This window comes from Acinonyx jubatus, chromosome C2, assembly GCF_027475565.1.
Source record: "Acinonyx jubatus isolate Ajub_Pintada_27869175 chromosome C2, VMU_Ajub_asm_v1.0, whole genome shotgun sequence".
Classification (NCBI taxonomy): Eukaryota; Metazoa; Chordata; class Mammalia; order Carnivora; family Felidae; genus Acinonyx; species Acinonyx jubatus.
The window spans coordinates 130,588,322-130,601,849 of NC_069384.1; the positions used below are offsets into that span (position 1 = coordinate 130,588,322).

The 13,528-nt window shown below is 48.0% G+C and overlaps 1 protein-coding gene across 1 annotated transcript in view; it reads right to left on the reverse strand.

Annotated features, from left to right (window-relative positions):
• SH3BP5 (SH3 domain binding protein 5) overlaps positions 1 to 13,528 on the reverse strand; it is a 76,419-nt gene that overhangs the window by 60,756 nt on the left and 2,135 nt on the right. The window lies entirely within an intron of this gene.

Genomic DNA, 13,528 nt, shown 5'->3' on the forward strand with positions numbered 1-13,528 from the left:
CACACACACCCTTAGACTGATGGGTCCCAGTGCTTTTTCATTCATGGTCAAACATAGGTTTTTAAATCCACAGGATTCTTTGTGAAAAAGGAGAGAGATTTGCTGAAACCAGGGCATTTTCCTGAGTTCAGCCACAAGTGAACTATTTCCAAGTTTACACCAAAAGCCTTAACATATCTGCTCAACCTCAAGACCCACTTTTTTTTCAAAAATTCGCAAATCTTACATTTTGGATGCACTATCCCATTGATCCGCATGTTTGTCGGGGGTAATGTTTCAACCACCAACCGAGCTGGAATGCGATACAAGGTCCGTTTTGTACTGAACACGAGTTTTAGAATTAGGACAATATGGTGAATTCACATAACCTTGGAAAGCTCTTGAGGTCACGCAGCCTCTGTGGGAAGCACGATTCCATCCACCACAGCGTTCCAGGCAGGCTGGCTCTCCTGCCTCCTTTGGATAACCTCCCCGCTGCCCACAGCTCCTCAGGATGGAAAGAAAGGAGGGCACAGGATGCAACAGCGCCAAAGTCAAAACCCACTGCCATCACTTTAGACATACAGAGGAATCCACCAGAACAAATGGCTAAAAACGTTAAAGGTGGTTGTTCTGGGGAGCAGAACTGGGGGTGGGAAGGAAGGAGGCAGGGGACATTCTCGGTAAAACTTCTCAGGGGCTTTTAACTGCGTGCATGTAGCGCTTCGGTAAAAATAAAAATTTAAGCCTATTGCAGCAGAGACTGACCAAAGAGCTTTTGTATTTCCCTGTCATTGAGATGGAGGGGGATTCATAATTCATTCAACATGTGGCTAGATTAAAGTCAAAATCTCAGGACTCTGCTGATCATTCAGATCAGATGCTCCCATTTCACAGATGCGGTGACTGAGGCCTCAGGAGGTACAGTTCCCCTCCCAAAGATGGTGTACCTGGTATCAGAGCAGAGGTTAGAAACCTGGTCCCCTAAGTCCTAGACTTCTTTCACCTGTAGTCCTGGTAGGAACCTCAGAACACTCATCCTCCACATCCTTAACATACATCCCCAAACCACTTAAGGGCATGGCCTTCAGCCTCAGACTCCTGAATTCAAATCTTGGCTCCCCCACCCGCTCACTTGGCCACGTGACCTGGGAGAAGGGCTCAATCTTTCAGTCAGTGCCTCCAGTTGTCATCAATGTCCTCAAGAGCTGTTGTGAGAACCGGATGAACCATACAAAGCAATTAGCACGATACGGAGCATATAATAAGCTTTCAATCAATAACGATTTTTTATGTAGGTGCCATCATTCAATAAATGACCAAAGGTAGAAAGAACCAACACTTGTTGAACATTACACGTGAGGTACTGTGCCAGGCACTTCATAAACATCACCTTATTTAATCCTTACCAGCCCTGCAAGGCAGGTATCACCCTTCCCATTTTAGACACAAGAAAATCAAACCCAGAAAAGACTGCACAGCTTATGAAGAGGCAGAGGGAGAATTCAAATCCAGCCCTCCTGACCTGCAAAGCCTGTGCTTTCCAACATCACATGCTATGCTGTTTAAGCATCTATTTGCTCCACAGCAAGTTCTCCTACCCAGTTTTGACCTTACATTTTATAGCATTAAATCGTGGTCTGCTTTAACAAGTTCCAGCTCGGGGAGTAGATCCAATTTCTAGCAAATGCATGCAATACCAAGGTTCTATTTCCCCACCGGAGATGCTGGCAAAACCAGGGGCAAGGAAAGAAAGCAGCATGTCAAGAGCTGCCCAAGAAGGTTTAGAACCTTCCCCCTGAACCTGTAAAGTGCCTGCCTCAGTACTGCACTTTTGGCTTGAGGCTCCGTTAATTTTTTCTAATAGGCATTGAAGCCATGGCATAATTTTCTCTCGCACAAAATTTGTAAGACGTCGGCGAAGTGGCACAGAGTTCCCTAAAACAAGACCATTGCCAAAACAAGGTGCATTGCCAAAAACTGCACCCTTTTGCTTTTACTGTTGCTGGTTTAAGGATCACTGAGAATGCTAACCAAAGTCCTCGCTCTGCTAGTTAACCATTAAAGCAACTCGAGGAGGCACTATGAAATGTGGCTCTTCATGAAATAAATGTAAATGGATGTCCTGCAGGCCTCAAAATGAGTCCCTGTGTATCACCGCCATGAGTGTGGCAGTTTTAAAATATGGTTCAAAATTCCTTTTTTTTTCTTTTTTAAATGTTTATTTTTGAGAGAGAGAGAGTGTGTGCGAGCAGGGGAGGGGGAGAGAGGGAGGATGAATCTGAAGCAGGCTCCAAGCTGTCAGCACAGAACTCAACACAGGGCTCGAACTCCCAAACCATGAGATCATGCCCTGAGTCAAAGTCGGATGCTTCACTGACTGAGCTACTCAGGTGCCCCTAAAACGTGCTTCAAAATTCTTTGATACTCTCCCACCAAGGGATGGAGTCTGTGTCCCCTCCGCTTGTGGGTGAGCTCATGATTGCCTGCACCTAGAAATGTGACAGCTAGAAATGTGACAGAAACACTACATCGGGACTCCCAAGGCTTAGAGAGAGAAAAGGCCATGTTGCTTCCACCTGGTCACGTTGGATGCTCACTGTCAGGGGAGCCAAACGCCATGAGGCGGTCAGGGTGCCTGAGACAACATGCCGGAAAGGTCAGATTCAGCAGTCTGGTGGACAACCCCGGCTGAGCTCTCGGCCAAGAGCCAGCGTCCCCAACCAGACACAGGAGTGGGCCTCCTCGGATGTCCCGTCCAGCCTTCAGAGGACCACAGCCCCAGCTGACATAGGACTGCAAATGCGTGAGACGCCTCCAGTGAGAGCCTTCTCCCAGCCTTCTCAGCCCCAGCTGAGCCTTCTCCAAGCCCTGGCCCATGATCATGGGCAAAATAAAGCAGTTGTTCTAAGCAATGAAGTGTTGGGGGAATTGGCTAGGTAGAAATAGTAACCAGAACAATGGAGGAGGACAGCTCCCCATTATACTTTTCTTCCAATAAAGCCAAAAACCGGGGAAGAGAACGGTCAAATCTGTAGGCTTCAAGGTGATCAGAATGCAGCAGAACCCTTGCATGCTGGCGACAAAAGGGGAGCGTGGATGAAGACAACCAAACCCCATTCACCACGCCCCGGCTGAGTCTAAGGTCACAGTCAGACGAGTTTACATGAAGTGGGCCTGTCTGTGGTTCCAACAGCAGATGTTCCTCTCGTGGTCTCCCTGTTGGCAGTTTCTGTCAGAGCAAACCATTATGTCTTAGATAACCCAGCAAAACACAGCAAGGGAAAAACCAGGCAAGGATAGGAAAAAAATTTTTTCCCATCTTCTTTTAAGGAAGTGAAAGAGGCAGATTCTAGGGGTGCCCTCAGTTGGTTAAGTACCTGATTCTTGATTGCAGCTCAGGTCGTGCGCTCACAGTTTGTGAGTTCGAGCCCCTCATCGGGTTCGGCACTGATAGTGCAGAGCGGGCTTGGAATTAATTTCCTCTCTCCCTCTCTGCCCCTCCCTCACTTGTGAGAAAGGAAAGGAAAGAAAAAGGAGGGAGAGAGAGAGAGAGAGCGGATTCTTGCAAAGACGTGCTTTGCAAATTATCATGAGACCCTTGGTGAAGGTGTACCACATAAAAGCCATACAGCTGTTGCTGCTGGAAACATCTAAGTGAGGACAGGCAAGATTAAGTAACCCTCAAAGAGGAGGGCTGGGCAAAGATAACTGGGATAACTGCCAAGGGATAAGGTTCAAGAGATGTTTAACTCACCCAGCCAAAACACACACACACACACACACACACACACACACACACACACACACACTCCACTACGTGAGAAATCCCTACAATAAATGCTCAGAAGGAAAAATAACAGCTCTATGTGAAAAGGCGACAGACAGTCCACGGCGACCACTGTTCTGCGGACTAGGTGACCTGAAGCTTCTATCAACCACTGGGTAAGCAGCAAATCCATCAACCACCCTAGCCTGTCTTCTTTTGAAGTGGAGACTCTCAGAGGCAGAGGGATGGCATCTTGGAAAACCCAAATGATACAGTCATGTCACTAGGGAAAAGTTCGTTTGTACCATAACAAGGGCCTATGTTCCTATGATGGGTTCTGGCTGAGCGGCCAGCAAAGCTTATGTATTATCTCGCCGGTCTTTATAGCTTCAAAGGAAGACAGATCAGATTTTTTTTAAGTCTGTTCCAACATTAGATAGCTATTTCTGTGTTCTAGCCAGCAGCCCATACTCACAGCATTTGCTAACGGGACTCCAGGGAGCGAGATTGAGAAAGACAGCCTCCAAGTGCCCGCAGTCCCCATCCACTTAAAATTCATATAATAACTCGAATTCACGTAATAACTAAGTTTCAATATCTAAATATTCTTAATACTTGAAATTTTTCCCACCATTGTATCTTGGTGATTTCTGTGTTTTACAGTAAGTGTATAAATGAGGGTTTCTTGGCTACAGAGAATCCTAAAATGCCTATATGGCACTTTTAATCCCTCCATGAATTACCACAATGACAGTTTAACAATACAGTAATTCATCAACAAACCCACTAACATCAGAGCTTATCTACAATTAAGGCAGGGACTACCAATCTCAACATTTTTTCCCACCAGCCTTCATAGTTCCTAAAATTCCTTCCATAGAAATTCATTTCTTTGACTCATAAAGACATCTCTTTATAATTGAGCTTCATTCTCTACCCCCAACCCTTGCTTATAAAAGTGATAACATATGCCCATGGTAAATAATTCAGAAGATCCCAAGAAATAAAAACTAAAAATCACCAGCATTCTTAGCAACTAGCAATAACCACTAGTCATTTCTGTGGGTACATTTTTTTAGAGGCAGCCTTCTCAAACTATATGGTAACGGATCTTTGCTTTCCCTCAACCCACCAGGAATCAACACTTCCTTAGAATACAAACAAACTAGGAAAGTGGAATGCCATGTGACTGTCACAGCAATGTTAAACTGCATTTTTAACAAGTTTCCAAAGTCTTACCCTCAATTTCTGTATTTACATCTTTTTGTTTGTTTGTTTTTTTGTTTTGAGACAGAGACAGAGCATGAGCAGGGGAGGGGCAGAGAGAGGGGGAGACACAGAATCTGAAGCGGGCTCCAGGCTCTGAGCTGTCAGCACAGAGTCCGATGCGGGGCTTGAACTCACAAGCCATGAGATCATGACCTGAGCTGAAGTCAGACGCTCAACCGACTGAGCCACCCAGGCGCCCCTGTCTTTATCTCATCTTAATTGGTAACAAGCACCTCACGGTCTATGGGCCACACTAGACCTTTCTTCTTTCAGATGCACAGATTCTGTTACCGTGTGTGTATGTCATTTTACATACGGTCTACATATTGTTTTATTACCGAATTTTTTCCCACCGAATAGATCATGGTCACTTGTCTCTAACCACACGTGCCATCCTGTTTTACCGTGAAAGGCCACTCTTGAACCCCTTGCATCTTACACCTAAAACCAGCAGGATATTGCTCATCAATTGTATTTCAATTAAAAACAAACGAACCCCTAGCATGTCCAAGTAGGGCAGAATCTTAAACTTTCACAAGCTAAGACCTCTCTACGTGAGGGACTTTGGGAAGGGGAAGGAGAGCACAGGTTGTGTTCTAGCAGTGTTGAAATTGTTCCCAGCCTAGGAACAGCCTGGGGACAAATGCAGTTCCGGAGCGGGCCCTAGAGAAAGGGGAGCCGCCTGTTTTGTAGGACACGATGCACGACCATGCCAAAGGGCTGGGGGTCCACAAGGACGTTCAATTCTAACCACAAGTTAACATCCATCCATTCTGACATTCATGGTACCTGTGTTCAGGTGCTGCTTAAAGTGCTGGGGCACAAAGATAGGAGGCCCAGCCGCTCCCCCCCAGGGCCCAGGGTAGTGGGGGCACCAGACAAGTAAATAACTGACGGGAATACAGCCTGATGAATGTGCATGAGACAGGCACAGCTTAAGACAGGCTCCTGGGCCCGACTCCCAGAAATTCTGATTCCCTAGGTCTGTGTAGAGCTGAAAATTCTGCAACTCTAACAAAGTCCTACGTCAGCCTATGGCAGCTGGTGCAAGGGCCACACCTGGATGGCACTGCTCTAGAGCACTGGCTCACGACCAGGGGCCGTTTTGCACCCCCAGGGCCATTCTCAAGTCTGGAGGATGCTCAGTCGGCCACAGAGCAATCGATCTAGAGTCAAGACACTTGAACTCTCAGTTTGTTATCAGCAAAATGGTGAGAATAATGTCTATTGCATAATGTTCTGACTACAGTGAGCTTACGTATACAAAGTGCTTAGAACAGGGTCTGGCACGTCCTAGACACTATTATCGTTAGCTGTCATGGTTACTGAAGGGCAGTCAGGAGACAAAAACAGGCAGGGAAGACGTCCCAGGATGGACCGTCCCCTGCAAGGACGAGCCACATTACAGCCACATCTGTCCCGCTTCATTAACAGCAGCGATAATATTTATTGACGGCTTCCCAGGCACCATAATTGGAATGGGGAAACTGAGGCTCAGAGACATTAAGTAACTTGCCCAAAGCCGTGAAGGGGCAATCGTGTTATTCACCCACCCGAATAGCGACTAAGCACCACAAGTAGTACCACACAGATCCCAGGAGGGGACGCACCCTAGCAAAGCAGGGCTCCCTCGGGGAAACTCATCCCCACACCCCAGTGGGCCAGCCACAGAGCAAAACCCTGGGGCTCCAGTGAGCAGAGTCCATCCCACCGGACAAGCCCTCTCTCTCTGGCCCCTTGCCAGAGCCAGTCTCTAACAAAGAAATGCCATGGCGGGGCGCAGAGGAGAACGGAGCCACGGCCAGAGTCTGTGGCAGGCCTGGCTCCCACGGACAGCCCATCAGAGAGGTCTCTGCATCCGGCACCCGGGGGGCCTTGGTGCTGCCTGTCCCGCACGCACGAGGCCTCTCCTTCACGCAGGCTGCGTGGCTGTCAAAGCACTCCCTCTTGTCCTCCCGGCCACCCCGGCATTTGGGCCAGAATCACTCCCTCAATTCACAGATGAGGTGACTCAGTTTCCAATGAGCCAAGTGCCCCTAAACGTCACCAGACCTCAGATTCTGCCCGTGTCACCAGATACCAAGACCAGTCTTCGTCTTCCCTCAGCCCGCTACTTCCCCACGACTTTGGGTTTGGATTTTTTCCTGACCGTAAAGTAATACAAATTCAATGCGCATAACTAAAAAAAATATATATATAGAAAAGTACGAAGACCGTGAATATTGCTCATTTCTCATCAGAACGTGTATAATCTTTTCCAGGCATTTTTATGCCTATAAACACGGATTTTTAGAACAGGACCATACTGCGTGCTCTTCTGGAACCTGTCTCCATCCATACATCTTACCACGTTAATGACAAGCCGTGTCATCGTTTTAAGGCTTAGGCTATCAGCCAGTGCCTGTGCCTTGTATTCATTTTACAGATCCCCTATTGACAGTCATTTAGATTCAAAATTTTCCAACATTTTTAAACTATGCTGCCATGAACGTTATTGGACCTATATCCTTGCCTAGTTATTCCCTAAGGATAAATTCTTACATGTGTGATGGCTGAGTCAAAAGTTACTGTCCCTTGACATCCCAGCAGCAGTGTGGGGGGTTCGTCACTGAAGCAGGAAGCCCTAAATCCTACCATTCTGATGGCCAAACTTCAAGCCAACTTGTGGGGACAGCAGCAGCTCCAGCTCAAATCACCCAGAGGCACCTAGAAAAGTCCTCAAGTGTGTTTACCTTTACAACCGGCCACCCCACCCTTCCCAGCACCGCCCAAGCTGAGGTGATGTCTGGATGGTCAGCTCTCTTCCTTCTCCACTGCCAGGCCCCTGGGATATTAACTGACCCTCCCAGATAACTTGGGGGTCTCCAGGCCTCAACTCTGATGCCCCTCCATTCCAACAAAGCTGCCCCTGGCTCCCCAAAGGCCACACACATGCCTCTGAGTAACTACATGCCTGAATCCAGGAAAACCCAAGCTTGGAGAGGGCAGGGAGCCTGTGTGTGAGGTTGTGTTGAGTGCCCTACGCAGGACTCCACCTACGGGGAGGTGGGGGGAGGATGCCCAGTATTGTCACACAAATATCTCCAGGCCAATGCCTACTGGAACCAGATCTCACCGAAGTACAGACGTCCCAGCGTGGACCTTCTTAAAAGCACAACTGGAGTCTCACAGGGCTTTCCCCAGTACACATGTGCACTCACTCATATGTCTGTCTGTCTGTCTCTCTCATACACACACACACACACACCTTGAAGGAGAAAGTGCTCAGATGTGACAACACTGTCCTTTCAGAAAAGAACTTCTCTCTTGCCCTGACTTGTGCTAACAATTCATTAGAGAGAGGCCAGGCTGCTTCCAATTCACCTCTGCCTTTCCTCTCCCACCCTTGAGTGTCCAAGGGCAAAACAGTTGGGTTTTTTGTTTTATTTTAAAGAGAAAGTGTTTGCTGGTTTCTGGGAGGGGGAAAAAGGCAGATTCTAGGTGCAGGCCTTATGCAAATTTGGGGAACACAGCTGGCCAGAATCAAATGCCTTTACAAACCACCCCACCCAAGCAGTGAGAGAAAGAGTATGAGCATTTACAATTCACTGCCTTCACCTCTCTGGGGAAAGGGCAGGCTGAAAAGTCAGCTTTTGATTACTTGGAGCCAGAAAAGCTGTCCATGGGCAACTAGCCCTGATCGTGTCCTTCCTCCTCCTCTCTGACCATTTCCCAGCCCTACAACAGCCCGCAAGCAGGGGAGATCATGAAAACCACACACATCACGGTAAAAAATAAATGACTGGCAAGGAATATCGCAAGTCTTGATTACAATGCTTTAGAAATCCTCTGTGCTGCATCTTGTTTTAACAAACACTTGAAAAAAGATAGCCCTGTATAACATGCATTGCAAAAGTACATCAGCACATTTACACACCGAACGACACATTTCTCTGACTCATGCATCCACGGCTCACCCCGCCCCCAGGACACTGGGCACCCCCCACCCTTGCTGGTGCTCAGTAAGCCCAGCTTAGCACTGGCTGTTCCCTCTGGCTGGAATGCTCTACCCTCCCTGTCCGTGAGGTACATTCTCTCCAGACATGCTTTCAGGGAAGCCTTTCAAACCCACCGTAGGTAACAATGCATCCTCCTGACTCCAAAATACCCACGCTGTGAGGCCCCTCCCTGCCTTATTTTTCTCCTCACAGCCTATCACCAGGAAACCTACTGTGTATTTTCATCGTTTAACTGGAATTCTCTGCCCATTCTCTCCATTGCTCTCTCCCCTTCGCTGTTCTCAGCACACAGTAGGTGCTCAGTAAGTACTCAATGATTCAAGCTGACTTATCAACATGTCTGGGGGTGGGGGGGAATACAGCTTCTTAATTTGAAATATCAGGCTTATATCCCAGGGCTTTCTGGTTAAAAGGTTACTCCATCAACAGCCTGGAAGGACTGGCCTTCTTGATATAAATCAGAGTGCAAAGGGGATACAACATTGTTTAAACAATGTCAGAGGTAAACCGTGGTTGCAGGAAGAGGCAGATATCCAAGTGACAACATGGCGGGTGGCTGGCATCCAAAGGCCTTTTGGTACTCTCCGATTTCAACAACCAACACAAGAGACGGGATATGGAGGTGAATCCAGGCCCCGCACCTCACCTACGGCTGCCCAGAGACAACCGTGCCACATTCTGAGTGAAGGAGCAGCTAACACAAACCTCATCACCAATCTGCTCCCACTGGAGTCCAAGTCAGGAGGGGTGCTGGGCGCTCCAGACCATAATTAAAAAGCAAAGGGAAAGGAAATGCAGAAGCCAAAGGCCCTCCCCTAGAGGCTCTGAAATTACGTGCAATCAATCCTCATTATTTGCAGATTCCATACTCATTAAAATTTCTAATTCCAAAATCAATACTGTTGGAGCTCCTGCAGTCATTCATGGACATGCCCAGTGGCCGCACTCCCACGGTCCGTTTAGTGCCACACTTTTTGCCCTTTTGTGCTTTGTGTTGGGGAGTCAGCTGTTTTGTTTTGGTTTTAAGTTTATTTCGAGAGAGACAGAGCACCTGTGCGCACGAGTAAGGGAGGGGCAGAGAGAGAGAGAGGGAGAGAGAGATTCCCAAGGAGGCTCTGCGCTGTCCCCCACGTGAGGCTCAGACTCACGATCAGGGAGATCATGACCTGACGCTGAAATCAAGAGTCAGACGCCCCCTAGGCAGCCAGCTGTCTCAAAGGCCCCCAAGCCCAGTGCAGACACGCTGGCTAGTGTTTAATGCTCCTGAGCCCAAGAAGGTCGTGACGGGGCCTTAACAGAGAATGTCCGTGTGTTTAGGCAAGCTCTGTTCAGGCATGAGTCACAGCGCTGTTGCCTTTGAGCCCAACGTTAATGAATCAACAATGTGTACCAGACAGACTGTCTTTAAACAGCAACACACATAAAACAAGGTAACATATTGACTGGCTGACCAAAACTGTTGCGACCAGAGGCTCACGGGAGCTTAATACAGGGTCGGGTTCCTGTGGATCTCTGGGCACAACACTCTGCACCACCCCCCCAACCCCACTAGGAGCAACGGTTCGGCATCCACGCAAGCAAGTGATCACGGCGACTTTACAGAGAACTATCAGCACGAAGACAAGAACCAACCCCGTGTTAAAATGGCTGTTTCCTGCCCCACATCTTTGGGCACACTCCCCTCCTCCACCCCCACTGCTCACTCCATCTGCTTCCCTTCACACAGGGACTCTCCCTCACCACAGGCTTCAGCTCAGGTGTCTTCCAGCGCCCCCCCCCCCCCCCCCCGGTCCCCTGCCACATCACTCTTTGACCGCGGTTACTACAATCAGCAATTATTATCTACCTCTCGGTTCCTCACCCTCAGCCAAAATTAAACTCCCCAAAGGCGAGTCCAGTTCACCCGGGTATATGCAGCGGCCAACAGAGCGCCCGCCCCGAGCCTGATGCCCAGGGCTTGACCGAAGGAACACAGCCCCCCCGCCCCCCACACACATACACATCCTCTTCCCTCCAGGCTCCGGCAACATGACAAGTGTCAGGGTGCCCGCACGGAGGGTGAAATCTCAGTGCTCCTTAGTGAGTGTGACAGGAAACATCTAGCAGCCCTGGGGCCACGTGTAGCTATTAAGCACACAAACACAGCACACACTGTGCTCTCAAGCACCAATACAGCCCCCGTTGTGATGTGCTGAGAGTGGAAAACATGCGCGAGAATTTGGAGACTACAAAGCTACACGTAAAACATCTCTTGTTTTGATATTGACAATGTACGATGTTGGGCATTCTGGGCTACACAACACAGAGCAAAATTCATTTCGGCCGTTTACTTTCCAGTGTGGCCACTAGGGAAGTTTTAATGCCTTCCATGGCTTGCATGATACTTCGGTGAGTCCATCTTGCTTGTAACAACACCAAGAAAAGGTCAGCCAGCAACACAGGCCAGCTCTGACCACCTCTCTTCACTGCTGCCTAGTGATCTCCAGAGCGAGGCAGGAAACACCTGTCCTGCAGCTTCCTGTGACAAATACTTAAGTGTATTCAGAAAGAGGATTGTGAAATCAGAGTGAAAAGTTTATCAGGTGAACTAATTTTATATTCAGAAGGTTAGCGCACCATATGGGGCTGTCTTGTTCATGACCCAAAAAAAGTGGAGTACGGGCAGACAAATTTTGTCAAAGAAAGCAAGCAATCGTTTGCAAAAACAAAACAAAAAAAAAAACAAGACTATTTCCAACTTGTCTACTCCTACTTGGAATGGAAGAACATGAGAGCTAGCAGGCATATGGAAAATGACCAGCCTCTGCCACATCACAGAACCAGTAGGCCCAGTACCCCCACATCTTCATCTGGTGAGGAGGTAGACCCCCAACTTCCAGGACTGTGCTCTCCAGAAATTTCTACGATGATGGAACTGTTCTCTGCTCTGCCCAATATGGTGGCTACTAGGCTCCTGAGAGGCGGCTACGCTGACTGAATTTTTAATCTTGTATCTTTTTTTAATTTTTTTTAATGTTTTTATTTATTTTTGAGACAGAGACAGAGCATGAATGGGGGAGGGGCAGAGAGAGAGGGAGACACAGAATCGGAAGCAGGCTCCAGGCTCTGAGCCATCAGCCCAGAGCCCCACGCGGGGCTTGAACTCACAGACCGCGAGATCGTGACCTGAGGTGAAGTCGGAAGCTTAACCGACTGAGCCACCCAGGCACCCCTAATCTTGTATCATTTTAATTAATTTAAAATTAAATAGCCACACACGGCCAGTGACTACCACACTGGACAGCACGGTTCTAGGCGGTTGTAACAGGAGGAGACACAGCTTGTGAAAACCCTTTGTAAACTCTACAGCCCTGCAGAAATGGTAGGGTTTTTGTCGTTGAATATTATTAGAAATGTGAGATTCTGAGAGATTTCAATTGCCCAAAGAGCCTCAACTCATCAGCAGTCAAAACATTTTAAATAAACATGCAGGTTTTACTTCACAAGGGGGGAGAAGGGCAGCCAGGGTTCATGGATACATACAATCAGAATAGAGGGGTTGGCGATAACCCTTCACACACAACTCAGAAAACAAGCTTTTAATCTTTTTTTTTTTTTTTTGCCACACCCAGATTTGGTGCCTCGGGGGCCTAGCCATGCAGCCAGAAGTCAAGACTGCCAGCGTATTCCCAGTAGATTATTCCTATCTCCCCCACCCTCATTCTTAGGGACCAGATGTTTCCTGCCCTTTCCGGTGACCTTCCCTGCTATTTCTCCTGCTACAGAAACGGTCCTCCCAATAGCTCCCTGCATCCCTTCAACTCTGACAGAATCATTCACAGGCTCTCAGATACATGCGGGGCTTGTTCAAATTTGCTGATGGATGGTAAAACCAACCACTACTAAAAAGGGCTGGGGACTAATTGGTAGTTGTGAAGAATGCTCATCTGTTTACACTCACGTTGGAAGATGCTCATGAAATTCAAATCAAGTTCTAGTCTCTCCCAAGATTCTTCCCAGCAGGAAAGCCCTTCCAGTCTAAACAGCTTTTCCTTACCATTAAGATAATTACATTCTACACGCAAGCAGACAATAAAGAAATGAGCAGGGAAATGGAAGGGGAGTGAATTTTTAGGACAGAAAGTCAAAAACGGCAGAAGTCTAAGGAAATACGCAATGTTTCCAAGTACAAACGTAAGGAACCCCCCGAAAATATTTAAGAGATTCTGTGAACTCATTCGTTCTTCTCTATGAAACAATGCAGCTAATTCTCCCTTCCATCCTTGCAAGCTTTTCCACAAGACACATGAACTTCAAGGCTCCACACAGCCCCTGGTTTTGACCCCACGGAGCTCCCATGATGAAAAACATGTGAAATAGGATCCACATGTGTTCCACCCACACACTGGGCTCAGCAGCGTATTTTATTCTGTCAGACAGCGGGCTGTGGCTCAACTCCATGGAGGGGACGCCAGCAGTCATCCTCCAGCTATTAAAACAAAATCAAGCAGCCTCGTGTCAGCAGGACTGACAC